General features: G+C 46.3%; 1 protein-coding gene across 1 annotated transcript in view; it reads right to left on the bottom strand.

Annotated features, from left to right (window-relative positions):
* The window catches only part of B4GALNT3 (beta-1,4-N-acetyl-galactosaminyltransferase 3), a 59,528-nt gene that overhangs the window by 43,276 nt on the left and 557 nt on the right, over positions 1-15,695 (bottom strand). The window lies entirely within an intron of this gene.

Here is a 15,695-nt window from a genome sequence, read left to right as displayed (position 1 = left end):
TTCCTTGGGACAGTCTTATGTGGGAGACAGCAACATGGAATAGACGTGCTGTTTCCTGAAGTCTCTCATCTGTGGTGCCTTTACTGCACGAGCAACCCACACAGAGAGGATCCCTGGCTACCACCACGCACGAGGGAAAGCAACAAGAGAAACCCTGTGTCAGGGGGACCAACATTGGAGAGAAAGTGCCTGAAAGCACTTGCTCCTCTGGTAGACAGCAAATGCAGAAGACAGCCTGTATCACTCACATTGTTTTAAGACTGCATCCAAGACTGATCCCACGAATCCCAGCTGTATCTCAACATTAAGTAATGCTAAAACATCAGGGCAGAGTGTAATGAAGCCTCCCACACCCTGGCTCCACACAAAGGAATCCACTGCAGACTGCAAGGCTTTTATGCAGAATAGTAAAGCTGGTGTTGAAGATGTACCTCTGGTCTATAAAAAAATTCATTGAGCACTGTCAGAATTGTTGTTTCAGAGCAGCAGAATACTGCTGAACTGCCAAAACCCTCACCTCATCTCCAGCCTGTGGCCTCCTCTGGTTCAGAGTGGAGAGGGAAGAGCTGCAACTGGATGTTCATGACAGATCAGCTCCACACAGGCCACCTTGGTTAATGTGGTACATGTAGAACTGCCCTAGCAGTGGAGCTCAGCATCAAATTCCCTGACCACCTGAAGCAACTCTAAGTGAAGTACAGGTGCTGCAATTCTTCTAATGGGATATAGCTCTTGACCTGGAACAAACAGGTTTGATTAGATGTGCTCAGCAAACAGAAAGTACCTTTGGAGCACAGGACACTTAAAAGGTGCTATCATGAGGCTACTTGGCACACAATGCAAAATTAGGGTTAGGCCTATGTTTTCTTGGGAGATTTGATTGCTAGTTTCTGAGTTTCTGGACTCTGGGCTGATTTTGTAGTACTTAGAGTACACAGAGACCCTCCACATGTAGAACATGCCTTTAGAACTTGAGATACACACACCTGCAGAGAATAAAATTATTTCTTTACAAAGCTATAGATCCAGACACTACCATCACATCTAATTTAAATAATAATGCCTCTGCCTTGTCCTGCCAAGGTGGCCAGGGCTGGACAAGGATTGTCTTGAGTGCTTGCTACAAGCACAATGGTGGCTCAAATGCTTTTACTCCCCACTACCATCACTTTCTCTCATTCTCTTTTTTCTTGTTTTTGTATTTTTTAACTTGCATAAGCTTGCTCTGGAAGAGGTCCCCCACAAGCACTACCTGATTTGAGAACCAGCCCAGTATCAAACACCTGAGCTGGCCTCCTCCTGGAGGCTTCTACTCGCAGCCAAGCAATGTATGAAGCTCCACTCTCCCAAAAAAGCTTTTTCAGTGACTAAAGCCTTAAGCTGCCTTTTCATTTCACTCCACAATTAGAGAAATACACGCAGATCTAACACTAGGGGATATAAGGATCCTGCTCAGCCTGCCAGTGAACCACACTCTGGAAGAGTAGGAGGTCACCCACTTGAACCACTCCAGTATCAGACTATGAGACAAGAACTTGTCTCACAGTCTTGAGACCTGCTGAACCCAAGAAAGGCATCTCCATGAATTTTAGCAGATTAACTTTGAGCACAGATCTCTGCAGGCGTTGTAAATGCCCAGCTCTCCAGAGGGGAGGCAGCAAAATATTACAGTGGTGGATTTTAAACAAATTGGGCACAGAGCTGAATTTAGCACAGGGACATAGGGACACCCTCCAAGTCATACTCCAGGCCCCCTTCATCTGCCCAAGTGCTGGCAATGCATGCTGCTCCAGCTTCAGGGAAGCACTAGTCCCTTCCCAATGTCTTCTCCAGGGCAGAGGGGGAGTGCCTAAAGCACTTGACGTCATGTAGCATCTTCCCAGCAACTCTGCAGTGCCCTGGGCCAGGATGCACATAGCCTGACTGGCACAGACAGGGGAGTCCAGTGCTGCAGCTGGAACACAGACTCCTCCTGGACAGCCTCAGACAGCAAAGACAGGCCATTTCAAGTATCTATCTGGTTAGAAATTTGAATTTTGTCAGTAGTCAACATGAGAACAGAGTCCAGCAAGAGGAAGGGAACATGGAAGAAGCACTTTACCCACTTCTCAGTGAATGATGATCACTAAGGGCAAGGAGGTCCCTCTCACCGTTACCAGCAAATGCAGGAAAAATAGACTTTTCCATCACAGAACAGGACTCATCTAGGAAAAGGCAAGTCCATCCTCTCAGGCTTGTGAGCTGAAGTGACACAAATGCCTTAAGCCCCCCGCCCAGCAGTGCCTCTGCCCGACAGGACCACTCCATCCCTAGCCCTCCTGCACTTCCAATGCCAGCACAAAGAGCCAGGAGCTGCCAGGAGTGTGGGGTGCCCACAACAGGAAAAAATCCTCTACTAGGACTTGCCAGATTTGTGTGAGGGGGGAAAAGCAAGACACAGCCACCTTTTCCCCAGTCTGTGGTAAAAGAAAGTGATGCTTTCTTCACCTTGCTGGGTTTGAGGCAAATAAATCTTTCCAGCCAAAACAGTAGCCCTGAGAAGATCCTCTTGCAGTTGTAGGAAGCATATTTGCCCATATATTTTGTAACTTGCCTTTTTCCACCAATGTTAAAAATATACCTTGATGTTCTTCACATAGATAGTCTTCACTCCACCTCCAGCAGGAAAAAGGAAAGGGAAGCCAGAGACCCACTTGGCAGTTTTGTTTCCTTTACTTCACCAACGTGGAACCACAGAGGAGGGAGGCACCTGCACCTAGAGCTGAGACAGGAGCAAGGGTGGATCCTGCCATCCCCTCCAGTTCCTGGAGCTCTCTCTCTTCCCTGTCCATCTAATGTGATGGAGACCTGGCACAGGGCTGGCACACGGTGCCTGGACAGGCCTCCAGACACAGAGAGGCCACTTTCCAAGTTGGCTGGTCAAATGCAGAAGACATAGCAATCCCAGCTGCTCCCATTTCTCTGCTATTTGCAGAAAAAGGGAAATTTCATGTCCCTTTGGGCAGGAACAGTCATCAGACTCTGAATATGCCTTTTCTTTTCTTCTCACTGTAGGCCCAGCTTTCCCTAGAAGTAGTGCCAGCCAACAAATCCCAGTGCAAACTATGTTAACATTTACTCTGACCTTTATTAGGCTGTCAAGAGGTGCTCATTTTGCTGCACCACACCCATGGTGCCCCCTCAGACTGTCTCCTACAGAGCTCTCAGGACCAATAATGTGCCAACCCCTTGCTATTTCTCCCTGCAATGGTCACACTTTGCCATTGTGCTGCCCTTGCATATACTGCGGATGGATCTATCCAATGGGCTTGGAAAAGGAATAGGGTTTTAAAGACCAAGTCCTCACCTCAGCTGCATTCTTCCACCCATTTTTTTGCCCAGGGCTGTCCAGTTCAGGCAAGTGCAATGAATGGGAAAGGTCAGAGGTGAGATCTGTATTCTGGGGGCCCAGACAAGTTCCTGCCCCTGCTTTACACACAACAACAGAGCTGGTTCACAAAAGGCAGCGTGGCAGCATGCCTGGGGAAGCCAAACTAGCAGGGCTGTTCCAGCAGGGTAGGCTGGGTCCAGCACAGTAATGAAACAACAGGCTCTCCCCTTGCAGTGAACGCATTTGGAGCCCAGTGAGTGTTTTTCCATTCATGGACATTAAGTACTTCAAAAGAATAAATAACAATTGTCACTGACACCTTTGACATAGAGCTTAATTGAGGCACAGGAGGTCGAAACAGCTTGTTCTGAACCCTTGACTGCTCAGCAGCAAAGACAAGACTGGCCTACGTCCCTGTCCACCCAAATCTGTACTGCAACCACCAGGCCACCCTGTAATAGAGAGCAAACAAGTTCTCATTTAGGGTGGGCAGTTATTGGAGACAGTGAAATCTCCAGCAGCTTGTTCTGGCAGGGTGACAGTGGTGAATGGACACTAATTTTCTTAGGGCAGTCAAACCCCTCATCTGCCCAGAAAACCCATCTGCAAGCGAGGATATGCCTGAAGCTCTGAAGGTGTTCAGGGACAAGAGCTGGCCTCCCTGGCTGTTTATATGATATTCAAAGGGAGAACAAGAAGGAAACAGTTCTGAGAATCAGGATTTCCCACTATGTCCCAAGACTGTCTTGGCAATACCCTGTTCTCCCAACAGCTTCAGCATCCCTGCCAAGCACCTCCAGGGCAAGGCATCCCCACCCCTGGCAGGGAACCCTCCCAGTAGGCAGCAGGGTGCTCTGTGTGGAAAGATTTAAGAGTTTTCCTCTCCACCCCGCCAGGCCCAGCTGGGTCAGACACAGCACTTGGCAAGAGAAGAGCTCCTTGCTAATTTTATCCTCCAGCTCTCCACCCAGCTCAGCTGCTGTGGAGAGCTGAGCAGCACCGAGGTTGAGGGTTGCAACCCAACCACAGCTAAATACAAAGGAGTGGGGCACAGGGGATGCCATGCTGATGTGGGCTGGAGCAAATCCCTCCCCATCACTGAAAGACGGAGCAAAGACAAGCGGCAGCTCCCAGAGGATCTGTGCCTGGAGCCAGGCTGTGCTCTCAGGACTTTCATTCAGCCCAGGGGAATAACCGAGGCTGCAAATCTGCAAGGGGATCCCATGAGTTTGACACACTTTTGGACAGTCCTGGAACTGGTGCACTTTGGATGCCAGCATGCCATGCTGAACAAGCATCACTTTGCAAATGCTGCTCATAGGGGAGCCTGGTCTGGCTCTTTCCCATAATGGTTCCTTCTCCAGCATGCTGCCTACCACAGAATCCTTACCCAGGGATGGATGCCTTCCCTGCTGAGCCTGCAGTGCTGCAGTCCCTGCTGTGGGAGTCAGTGCCTGGGGTGGGAGATGAACAGGGAAAATTTCCCCATGTCCTGATGCAAACTTGCACTGGATCCAGCAAACAAGGCCTATCCCTTTGTGTAAGAGGAAAACCCCCAAAAGGCATGGAAAGACAGAAAGGGAGCCCTAAGGATTATGAAAGGAGCAGAGGTAGCATGAACCTCAGCAAATTCAGAGAGATTCTCGATTAAATGCTACCTGACCATGAACCATAGGACTATGTGCAAACCAAGCATCTTTTATTCAATTTTCACTGTACCTAGAGAAAAGGGACTTTACATCCTCTGTAAATTAGGAGATATATATTTATATATATATATAAATATTAGCAATCCTTTTTCTACAGAAAAAACCTGGCCAAATGCTGAGCATGACATCCAGTACAAAACAGGTAACCATACTGCCAATCAAGAGCAGCATCTGAAGCACTGAGCACAACGCCCTACAAAGGGGAGCCAGGTGTTTCAGTAGACACTAACCACAGCAAAAAGCCATCACACTACTGATTTTCAAGGTACCAAACACCTTAACAAATACATATTTAACCATCCTGGTAGAGCTGCTTATGATCGATACAAGCTTCTGTAACTTTTATCCTTGTATTTTCCTCCACCTCTTTTAAACCTAAAACAGTGGTTTATTCTGTGCTCTCTTCTTTCTACATCTCTCTTTTTGATCTCTGTTCCAGCCTTTCTGCTCCACTGAAATTCCAAGTATTTGCTTCTAATCTAGCCTTCAGTTCCTTCCACATTACAGTATTTCAGTGGCCACTGGCATTTTCTGATCACTCTGCTCTTGACACTCATCTCACTATGTCCCCTTTTTGGCCGCTCATTTTTGTTCAATAATTTCTGTCATCTGTACTTGCAAATGCTTCCTCTTCTGCCGGTTTTACCTTCCACTTTTCTTTCTTCCTCCACTTCTGCATGAGCTGCAAAGCTTGCTAAAATGCTTCTTTCCCTCCTTGATCTGCCTATGTTGTGTATCGAATTAAAACAAAGAGCTGTAAGAAAAAGGTGAAAATAAAATTTACAAAGAATAAAAATAAAAACAAAAACAGGAAAAAAACCCAACTAGTCATGCCTTTCTGGGAAGCATGGAGGTTTGAGGAAAAGCACTCAAGAAAGAGTACTGGAAGACCCAGAGTTAATTGGCAAAGCAATTACAATTTGCAAAGCAAAGGAAATCGGCGGCATGGCTGGGGCTGATGGAATGCAGACAGCAATCAGACAGTTCAGACAAACTGAAATAATACTAGCCAGACTGAGGCAGGGTACAGCAGGAGTTCAAAGAGGGAATGCACCTTCCCCTGCCCCACCAGCACACAGAAGGACCCTCTTCCCCACTGCAGCAGGAGGTGCCAGTCAGTAAGATGTGCCTAGAAAGACCTGAAAGGAAGAGTGGCATGTTTTGAGGAACCCCAATGCAGATCTGTGCTGGCAACATCAGCATTTTTTTGGAGCAGCAGCAGGGATGAAGATGGGGGCTGAGAGAGTGGGGAAAGGAACAAGACAGGTGGAGGCATTTATCAGCTGCAGACTAGGTGCAGGTGAGCAGCACCATGCCAGCAACAGAGAAACTGCCAATGGAAGAAAGGCACTGGCAGAAAAAGCAAATTAAATTCAGGCTCAATGCTGACAATCTTAGCTCCACTACTGGAGCAGGTGAGCAACATGAACAAGTAAATACAGATCATCAGCTACAGCCAGTAATTCCATGGAAAACACCCATTATCAAGGTTAAATTCTGTCAAACCCTGGTCTCACAAGGTATGTGCAATTCCCTGAAGAAGAAGTAACCAAAACAGCAGAGACAGAATTAGAATACTTCTCTTCAAGTATAAATAAGCTCCCAACATAGCACAACACGGAGCAGTACTGTCCTTTAACTCATGCAACTTGCAAAGTTCTTCCTGACTGAGGAAGCAGCTGAAAAAGAGCAGGAGCAGGAATGGCCCTGGGAACTGGTGGGAGAGACAGAGCAGCCAAGGCACATGGTCAGAAAAAAGATGATGAAACAAGCTCTGCCATGCCCCTCATCCCACAAACCCGACTGCTTAGGTCCTGAATAATTAGAATAATTATAGTATAGACAGGGTTTTGCCTCTACCTGAGAGGGGAGAGGAAAATGATGGTTGAACCACTTCTGGGACTTGAGGTGCTTACAGCTGTTGGTCCAGCCAGCACAGGGAGACAAACCAAATATCAGCTTGGCAAAACCTTTTTCCACAAACCACTGTTCAGGCTGTGTTTAGCACTGAAAATCTTTCTAGAACCTATATGAATTTAGATCCATACAGATATTTACATCGCTGCCATGTGGCTGATGGCATCTTCCCCTCTTCTTTTGTGTCCCTATCTGCATTCCCACAAAAAAAGTGGGCAACCACTTGCCTTGCTGCTGTGGGACACCTCTGTTCTGAACACCCTTGGAACCTGAGGGCCTCAAAGCTCAGGGAGCTATGGGTCAGCAGCCATGGTCCCTGTAGTTATAGGGCCCAGGACAGAAGGCAGCAAGGTGGCTCACAGCATGAGGCAATGCATAGGCCAGGGATGGCTATTTGGGAAGCTGGGATGCCTGAGCCATGAAAGATGATCTACTGTGATCAACAAAGAGGCTGGGAGGCTAAGGGCCCCTTTCCTGGGGAATCACACCATTCTGCTGCCTCCTGGGCTGCCCTTCACCTCCCCTCAAGTGCTTTAGGCTCCAGCCTCCTCCTCAGCTCATGCCTGGGATTCCCTGAATGAGATGGTGCCTACAATGTTCTGGGGAACAGGGAGGGGCAATGTGGTCCTTTGTGACCCACAAGTGATGCATTTCCCTGCAGATGTTCAGCTCCCCACACTCAGCAGCAGCTCAGGTGGGGGAATGAGCCTCAGCCTCCCTCTGGCCACTGTGCTGGCACAACACAGGAGTCCCACAGAGCCCAAAGGGAGCTGTGTTTCCTTTCTTTTCAAGGTTCACCCTTGCTCCACCCTAGATTTAAAAACAAACCTTCTCACTGCCTTTTTTTTGTTGTTGTTGTTGTCCCCTAACAAGAAAAAGAAGCAACAAATGAGCTGGGAAAGAACTTAATAATGCCTTAGTTCTTAACCCCTTGGCTAGGATGTTATTTTGAATTTCCAAGTAGATGCAACTAACTACTCCCTCCCACTGGTTTGAAAGTACAGACTATGGGGCATAACTGCTGGTCACAGAATTTACTCTGATACAAGCACACATTGATGTTTTCAAGACACAGGAGAAGTCTCCTTTTGCAATTGCTCTTTACCTCCCTATGTAAGGCAGACAATTATTATCAAGGTACACCTCTGGAAATTATAGTTCAGTCAGGTTCGATGGGAAAACGTGGTTTTGCCAGATGGTTGGTTTATTTTGCATTTTTGATGGCAAACAAACAGAACACTCCCAACTGGCCTGCTTACAACAAACATTGACTGTGGTAGCTACTGCATAGTGAGCTGCTGCAGCAGGTAAATGGAGGCTATTAATACAGGGTGGTCTGGACAGGATATTCTCAGCCCATTATAAACTTTGTTCTGCAGCTCAGATGGGGTTAATAGCACCCAGACATGACTACTGCAATTTTACAGAAAATTGCATTACGAAATATAAATAAAACTAATTTAGGAAGTGAAGTATTTACAAGAAGGGTTGCAGATAGCTTAACTAGGCTCAAAGGAGTGGCAGCACTGAGGAAGCTGTGAGAGTTGCCAACTCCAAATACATGGGCCAAGCCCACGCTAATGACATGGAAATAAGTAAGTAGCCTCTTCAAGGAAGGCAGAAATATTTATTTAGAATGGCAGGAAAAAATACATGTATCATAAATGCAGATTGTCCCCACTCCAAGAGAGCTCTACTAGGCAATTCTGCGGCCATCAAAAGTGATGACACAGATCAAATATTTTTGCTGGTAAATTGAATAAACAGTATGTGAAAATGAACTACTGTTTAGTGAGTGTGACTTTACATACTTCAGTTAAACACAGGCTGACATGTAAGGCTACTAGTTCCTAATGCTTATAATTCAGAAGGCACGAGGAAAAGCAAGTAAAAAATTTAACACATGCCTGTTACAGTCAAGCCACTGATCTGTATTCGGTGTTTTTATATTACTGACTAGCACTGGCTGTCAACTTCCAACTGGTAAAAAAAACAACCCAAGAATATTTTAACTGTCAGAAATGAACATCGAGGTCGCTGGAGTAAGAAAGGAAAGCCCCATGGATGATGCAAAGGCTTGGACTCGCCATTTGTATCTCTGATGGAAAACAGTGCCATGGAAAAGGAAAAACAGCCCCAGATGTGACAATATTGCCATGTAAGGATATCAGACCTACACTGTAAAGTGATCTCTGACAGCTTAATCCCCTTCTTTTAGAAGCTGGGGAAAAAAACACATTGACCTCTTTTCCCCTCAAAAAAACCCTTAGGACAACTCAAATGTGAAATAGTCAGACAATGCTAAAATAACTAAGTCTTAGGAAATTATAAAATTGGAATTTAGTGATCTTTTGAGGGACACTGATGCTTCAAGGGGACTGAAGTCCACCCAAAAAGCTTTGGATTGTCTGAAATGATTCAACATATTAATGAGTGACTACATTATGAATGTATAATAATAATGAATATGATTATTCTGTGTAGTTGATTTAAATTATTTATCATGGCAACATTATTGAGATTATTTTTCTGTGATGTCTTAGGAGAACTTAATGGCAGCATAATCTCAGACCATCTAAGCATTTTAAAGCATCAGGAGCTCTCTCCAGATCAGGAACATCAAAGTCTTTACACTTTGGTATGGGAAAATCTTCTCAGGAAAACAGAACTACAGAGCAGCTCTGGTCAAGATCCCAGTGTACTTTGGCTTGGCTCATGACACACAGAGGCTATGAATTTCTAACATAATGAAAAGGGTGAGTATCCAAGGCCCAGACTCACAACTGTTTCCACCCAAGGCACATGGGTCTTTCTGAAATCTCACACCATATGTAAATAAGCCATCTTATTTCCTTTTCAACAAAGTCCTTCTCAGCTATTACTGCAAGCCTAAAAAAAGCAATGGAATTGGGAAGTAACTGTAAGAGGCAACATCAGTGCAGAGCAAGAACAAATAGGAAAGGGAAACTCAACAAAACATATAAATTCCTGAGGTTTAGCACTGGAAGAAGAACCCCATCATTACTCCATTCCAAACTGCCAGAATCTACAAGGCAGTCTCTGTCCTCAGGAGAGCATCCTGCCTTTTTCCATACTGCAGATGTCAGTCATTTCAAACCACCAGAGGAGAGATGATGTCCATTTTTGCTCACATCTGCCTGAACTTGCAGGTGAAAGAAGGCAGAGTCTCCCTGTTACTGCAGCACACAGAAGCACATCTCCAGAAGACAGAACCATTCCTCTGCCAACCTCGTGGTGCGTGGGAGATGCGCAGGAGGGCACCCCCTGAGATCCAAGTGATCCCAATCCAGTCCAACTCACGACAGGAAGGTGTGTGCAGGAATACATGCTGTTTTGGCACACCACTACATTAATCTGTTATACGGATTAATCTCTTCAGTACCTGAAGAGATGGCACAAGAGCTTATTTATAAAGGTAATATGTAATCTTGGCAAATTATTTGGGGATCTGCTGAGGCCAGACAAACTTGCAGGCCAAGTTCCAAGCAAACAAACACCCACCTGACTTCAAGTTAAGTGGTGAAAAAGCACCAGGGTCACAACCTCCCAGCAGCACATGCCCCAGCACAGTGTATGTACTGGTATGTACTGGCCCAGGACAAGCATGGCATAGCCAGTACCAAGTCTGGGCTTCCCTACCTGCTGTGTCAATGAACCTGACAAAACCAAGCTACAGGGGGATGCCCATTGTTCCCTGCAAGCCTGGGTTCTCCCCTGGAGCCTGTGAGAGCAGTCTGTGCTGAACGTGGGCCTGGGGATGCTGGCTCTCCTTAAGCACACCAGGATACACAGTACCTCTGCTCAGCCTCCAGGGAGGCTTCCCTGACACCCTGGCAGCTCCCCCACCCCATAGCTACAGCCCACAATGTGTTTTGGGAATGGTGCTGCCTGGCACGGATCCCCTGTGAGCTTTGGGAATGGTGCTGCCTGGCACACATCCCCTGTGAGCTTTGGGAATGGTGCTGCCTGGCACACATCCCCTGTGAGCTTTGGGAATGGTGCTGCCTGGCACACATCCCCTGTGAGCTTTGGGAATGGTGCTGCCTGGCACGGATCCCTTGTGAGCTTTGGGAATGGTGCTGCCTGGCACACATCCCCTGTGAGCTTTGGGAATGGTGCTGCCTGGCACACATCCCCTGTGAGCAGAGGCCTCACAAGTGTCCTCCCAAGCACAGACACACCATGGATGTCCTTCCATGCACAGACATGCAAGCTTCATGGTACAGACACTCCTTTCAGTCAGGATGGGGTGCTCTGAGGGGGATACCCAGGTTAGCAGCTTGCACAGAGAGGAAACACATACTTCAGACACCACTGGAGACCACACGGCCCCATTTCTCTCCACGTGCACTAAGAAACCTCGGGGGCAGTTCGCTCCGCAGGTGAACGATACCGTGCGTGCCCAGGCAGGTAAGGTTGCGTGTGAGGGATTGCAAAAGCCAGCCTGTGAGCATGTGAATGAACCTGCAGATGTAGGCGTGCTCCTCCTTGTGCACGGGTGCTCCTCGGGGGCGCCTGTGCAAGGAGGCGAGAGGAGGAACTTGATACATTACATTAAATGTCCAACTTCACCTTTCTGGCAGATACTCTTCTCATACAAACACATGCACCCGCCCGTTCACATCAGTACTCGGGCAACTTGCAGTGCTTTTCAGTGGCCTGGATGCCTGAAGGTTAGAGCTCACATGGTGCAGGCATAATTAAGAAGCCAGTGTTCTGGGAAAGCAAAGGGATATTGAAGATGTACGTACTGGGGAGTTGGAAATCTTGCCATAAGGACTTCTTTATTTGCACATTTCCATGGTTTCTTCTGAACCCCTCCTATTTTCCACTTCAGACAGTAGGACTGTGCTCTTCCAAGTTAGAAAAGCAACAGTCTGAAAACCTAAGTGAGACACAAACCACTAGCACAAGCCAAGATAGGAAGATAACACACTCCCAGTGTTATTTACTCACAACAATAAAATGTGGAGGAACAGGGGTAGGTCGAAGCAGTTGGGAAGGGCAGGTGAAAAAGGGGCCCCCAACTCCTTGTTCCTACAAGCTTCACCTCCCAGGACTCTATCCTACAAGGCACCCTCTTTGTGCCTGGCTCAGTGCGACACACAGACCTGCAATAAAAGAAATCAGTGCAAATGATTTATAGACTACTGAAATACCATGGTCTCTGCAGCAGAAAAAACAGATTCTGCACAGCAATGGCTGGGAATGACCTCACCTCCAAGTTTCTTCAGGGATGGGGTTGTGTTTTTACTATGTTGACAAAAGATCTGAGAGCAAAGGGGGATTGTTGCACATTCTGCCTGCAAACAGAGCCCACTGACAGCCTCACTCCCTCAGTCATACCTTTCTGCACAGGTGAGTAAGAGAGGCACTGCTGGGCACAGAAGAGGAAAACAGAGGGAGCAGGAGGAGTTGTCAGAACCACCACCTTCTCCATCCAAACAGTACTGCAGCAGCTCTGGAAAGTGGCAGTATTTTGGGATGAGGGTTTTTCCTGGAGGGAAGACCCCTCCCTGCTGCCAAGCCAACTGCATTACAGCAGTAAAGGCAGGATGCAGGATTTGCTCTCCAGACCTCTGTGTTTTCTCCCTCCCCAACACTTAATTCACCCATGAAATAATAAAGTTTCCCCATCTCCAGCAGGAGCAAAGTGTGCTGTGTAGCAGCTCGTAAAGATGAGGAAAACATTCCTAGTGGAGAGCCCACTCCAGAGAAGTTAGTGCCTGTCAGCAGCAGGAGTAAACAGACTGCCTCCAGCTCCCTGGATTTCCTGGCAGGGAGGCAGTGTCCTGCCTGTTACAACTTGTTTTGGATGACAACAGGCCACATTTCGTGTGAGTGTGAGGAGAGTGTGTCCATCTTCAGCTCACAGAAGCCTGCTTGTTTCTCCTCACTCAGCTGTAAATATGTTTAAGATTCCCATGAACACCTATTGGGCAACAAATGAGCCAAACATGCTCAATTTAAAAAAAAAAAGGGAACAAAAAGACAAACCCCACAACAACAGATACACCCTCCCACTCATGAGCAAACAGTCCTGCCAACAAGACTCCCTGGGAAGAATATGTAGGAATATCACCTTAACACACTCACATCACAAGAAAAAAAAAAGTTATTTTACTTTACCTGACCAACTACCCATTTTAGCATCATCTTCAAAGGAAAGCCATCACTCACAAGAGCCCATACTATCCTCTGTGTCTGTCCAGCCCATCCCAACCTCCCTCAAAGCTCAACCTTCCAGATCAACCTTGGCACACAGAAATCCCAAAACATGGTGCACACCAGCACCAGTCCTGCATCTCAGGCTGATCCCTCAACCTTTGACTTTAACATTACAGCGGAGTTTACCTCATGCCAGAGACTCTCTCAGCACATGGTGATGAAGCATCATGAATGCCAATGCATACTGATGATTACAGGATGTTCTCCTAGACTACTTATTCACTTTTATCCAAACTATTTGATATGCTTGACTTTGTTGCACAGCAAAGCTGCAAATACCTCAAGAGAGGACAGTCAAGGCCCCACTTTTTAAGCATCATTTCCTCAAACACCCACCCCTGGGCATCTGACATCTGCTCTCTCCACCACACACTAATCTGGGGTGTAAGAGGAGGAGCACAAAGCTCAGGAGGATCCACCATGCCTGAAGACTTACTCTGAGACACTGGCTTGAGAGCAGGGATGGTGTGGGGGCATCCAAGGGGTTTGTCCTCCGTCTCATGCATGGCTGAGAGGAAAAGTAATGTTTTCTACGAGTCCTTACAGCATTGCAAGAGAAGGAATCACTTCTCTGGAAAGTGAAAAACATGTTTGGCTTTCCATACACAGGCTGTACTACAATGCCTTTTAGGAAGGCAAGAGGAAACTCCATTACAGACACAGGAGATGGAAACAGTGATCTCCTGTAGATCTTTCGAGCCCAACAGCTTTTCATCTTTCTAGCCCCAATGGCTTTCCAGCCTTCTGCCAAGAAAAATTGCCCAATAATGAGCTTTTGTATTTTATCATTAATAGCTGGGAAGGCTGTTGCATCAGATAAGTTGAGGTGGCAGCTCTTGGTCAGTCCCAGGAGTGACTTACAATAGGGCTCCCACCTGGGACATGCAACAGAAAACAATGCAGAAACAAGGCAAAAACTATTAATTACTTGCAGAGTCACACCCCTCTACACCAGCTTCCCAGGATCCTGGAAAGAATCACCACATGGAGTCACAAACACAGCCGTCCCTGACCCCAGAGAAGAAATATTACTTAGTTTTAACAGCCAAAAGAAAACAAATACTATTTGTCTTCTGCTCAGATTTCTGATTTCTCTTAAAATAAAACAGGCTTTTAGAGGTAGTAGGGCAAGAGGAAGGGTGGGGAAGGTCACAGATTAACCTTCCTCCTGTTAACAGGTTCCAGGATTCTGGCTACAAGGCCAAAAAAACACAACACCAAGTGCCCAGTGTGACCACAGCCCCCTGTGATGCTGAGCCGTGAGGAACTGCCAGCCAGAGGATTTTATCCACCCACCCTTTCAAGCAGCATTTAAATACCTTCTGTTTGCAATGAGCAGCAATGTGTCTGGTGGATTTAGGAGAAGCTGGAATTTTATATAATTGAATTTTAATATAATGCAGTTATTTTGTTCATGTTCTGTCTTAGTTGGTAGTAACTCACTAGTAGTCATCTCACTGTTTCCAGTTTCAGTCTTAAAACAGAATGACTTTCATAACAGAAATGTAAAAATTACCGTCTCTTAAAGCAAAGAGGAAGAACCCAATTCACTAAGAAAGTTGTCTTCTCCTGCATGTCTTTGCTGTCCCCACTCTATCAGTGGGGACATTTCTCCCACCCCCTCCTTCTCCCTTTGCATTGCTGGCAGTAAAACGACCACCAGCTGTACAACTCCAAACACCTGACTCAGCCCCTCTCTCCTCATAACCATTATTTTTTAAATACTTCTCAGCTGTTTTCTTCCTTGCTTTGACACAAGCCCTCTGCCCACCTGTACAAATCTTTTCTAAGCATTTTGGTGGGGTTCTGCCAAAGTGATGTACAGTAAAAGGCATGGTGAGCTTGCATGAAAGATGTAATACGAATTAGACTTGTAGAACAACTCATCTTCTCATTTCACCAGCCATAAAAAGAGGATTATTACTAGAGGATTTATCCTAGCCAAAGAAATCAGATCTGTTACACTGCTGAACAATAAATATGTGTTGTTAGCCTTAACATCACACATGACAGAGAACAAATGTACAAGTTGAAGTCCTGTAATGGACTTTGTGGGAGTAGACATTCATGGTGCACCTTTGCACAGTTACAGTCTAAAGCTTTAAGACTGAAACCAAGCCTGACTCGTGGGAGTAAAAATTAGGAGGCTTATAACACGTAATGAAAGAAGCAGTATACTAGAAAGCATTAACAGTTAAACACTAACACGTAGTTAAAAACATACTTTCAAATTAGATTAGTACCAAGTCCTGACATTGTTTAAAAACCAGCAGCAACATCACAGCCTTTTACAAAGCCGTGAGCCATTCGAAACTTTCCCATAACTCAAAATAAAGAAATAAAAAGAAACAAAAAGCCACACCACAGTGGCAGAATTTTCCTACACTTCAGGAGAGGGGGAAAAAAAAAAAAAAGCGGAGTTCCTTGTGCTTTGCCCGAGTCCTGCCGTA

This window comes from Cinclus cinclus, chromosome 4 (assembly GCF_963662255.1).
Source record: "Cinclus cinclus chromosome 4, bCinCin1.1, whole genome shotgun sequence".
Taxonomy (NCBI): domain Eukaryota; kingdom Metazoa; phylum Chordata; class Aves; order Passeriformes; family Cinclidae; genus Cinclus; species Cinclus cinclus.
Note: the sequence above shows the minus strand (reverse complement) of the source record. Positions and strands in the feature narration are given on the sequence as shown.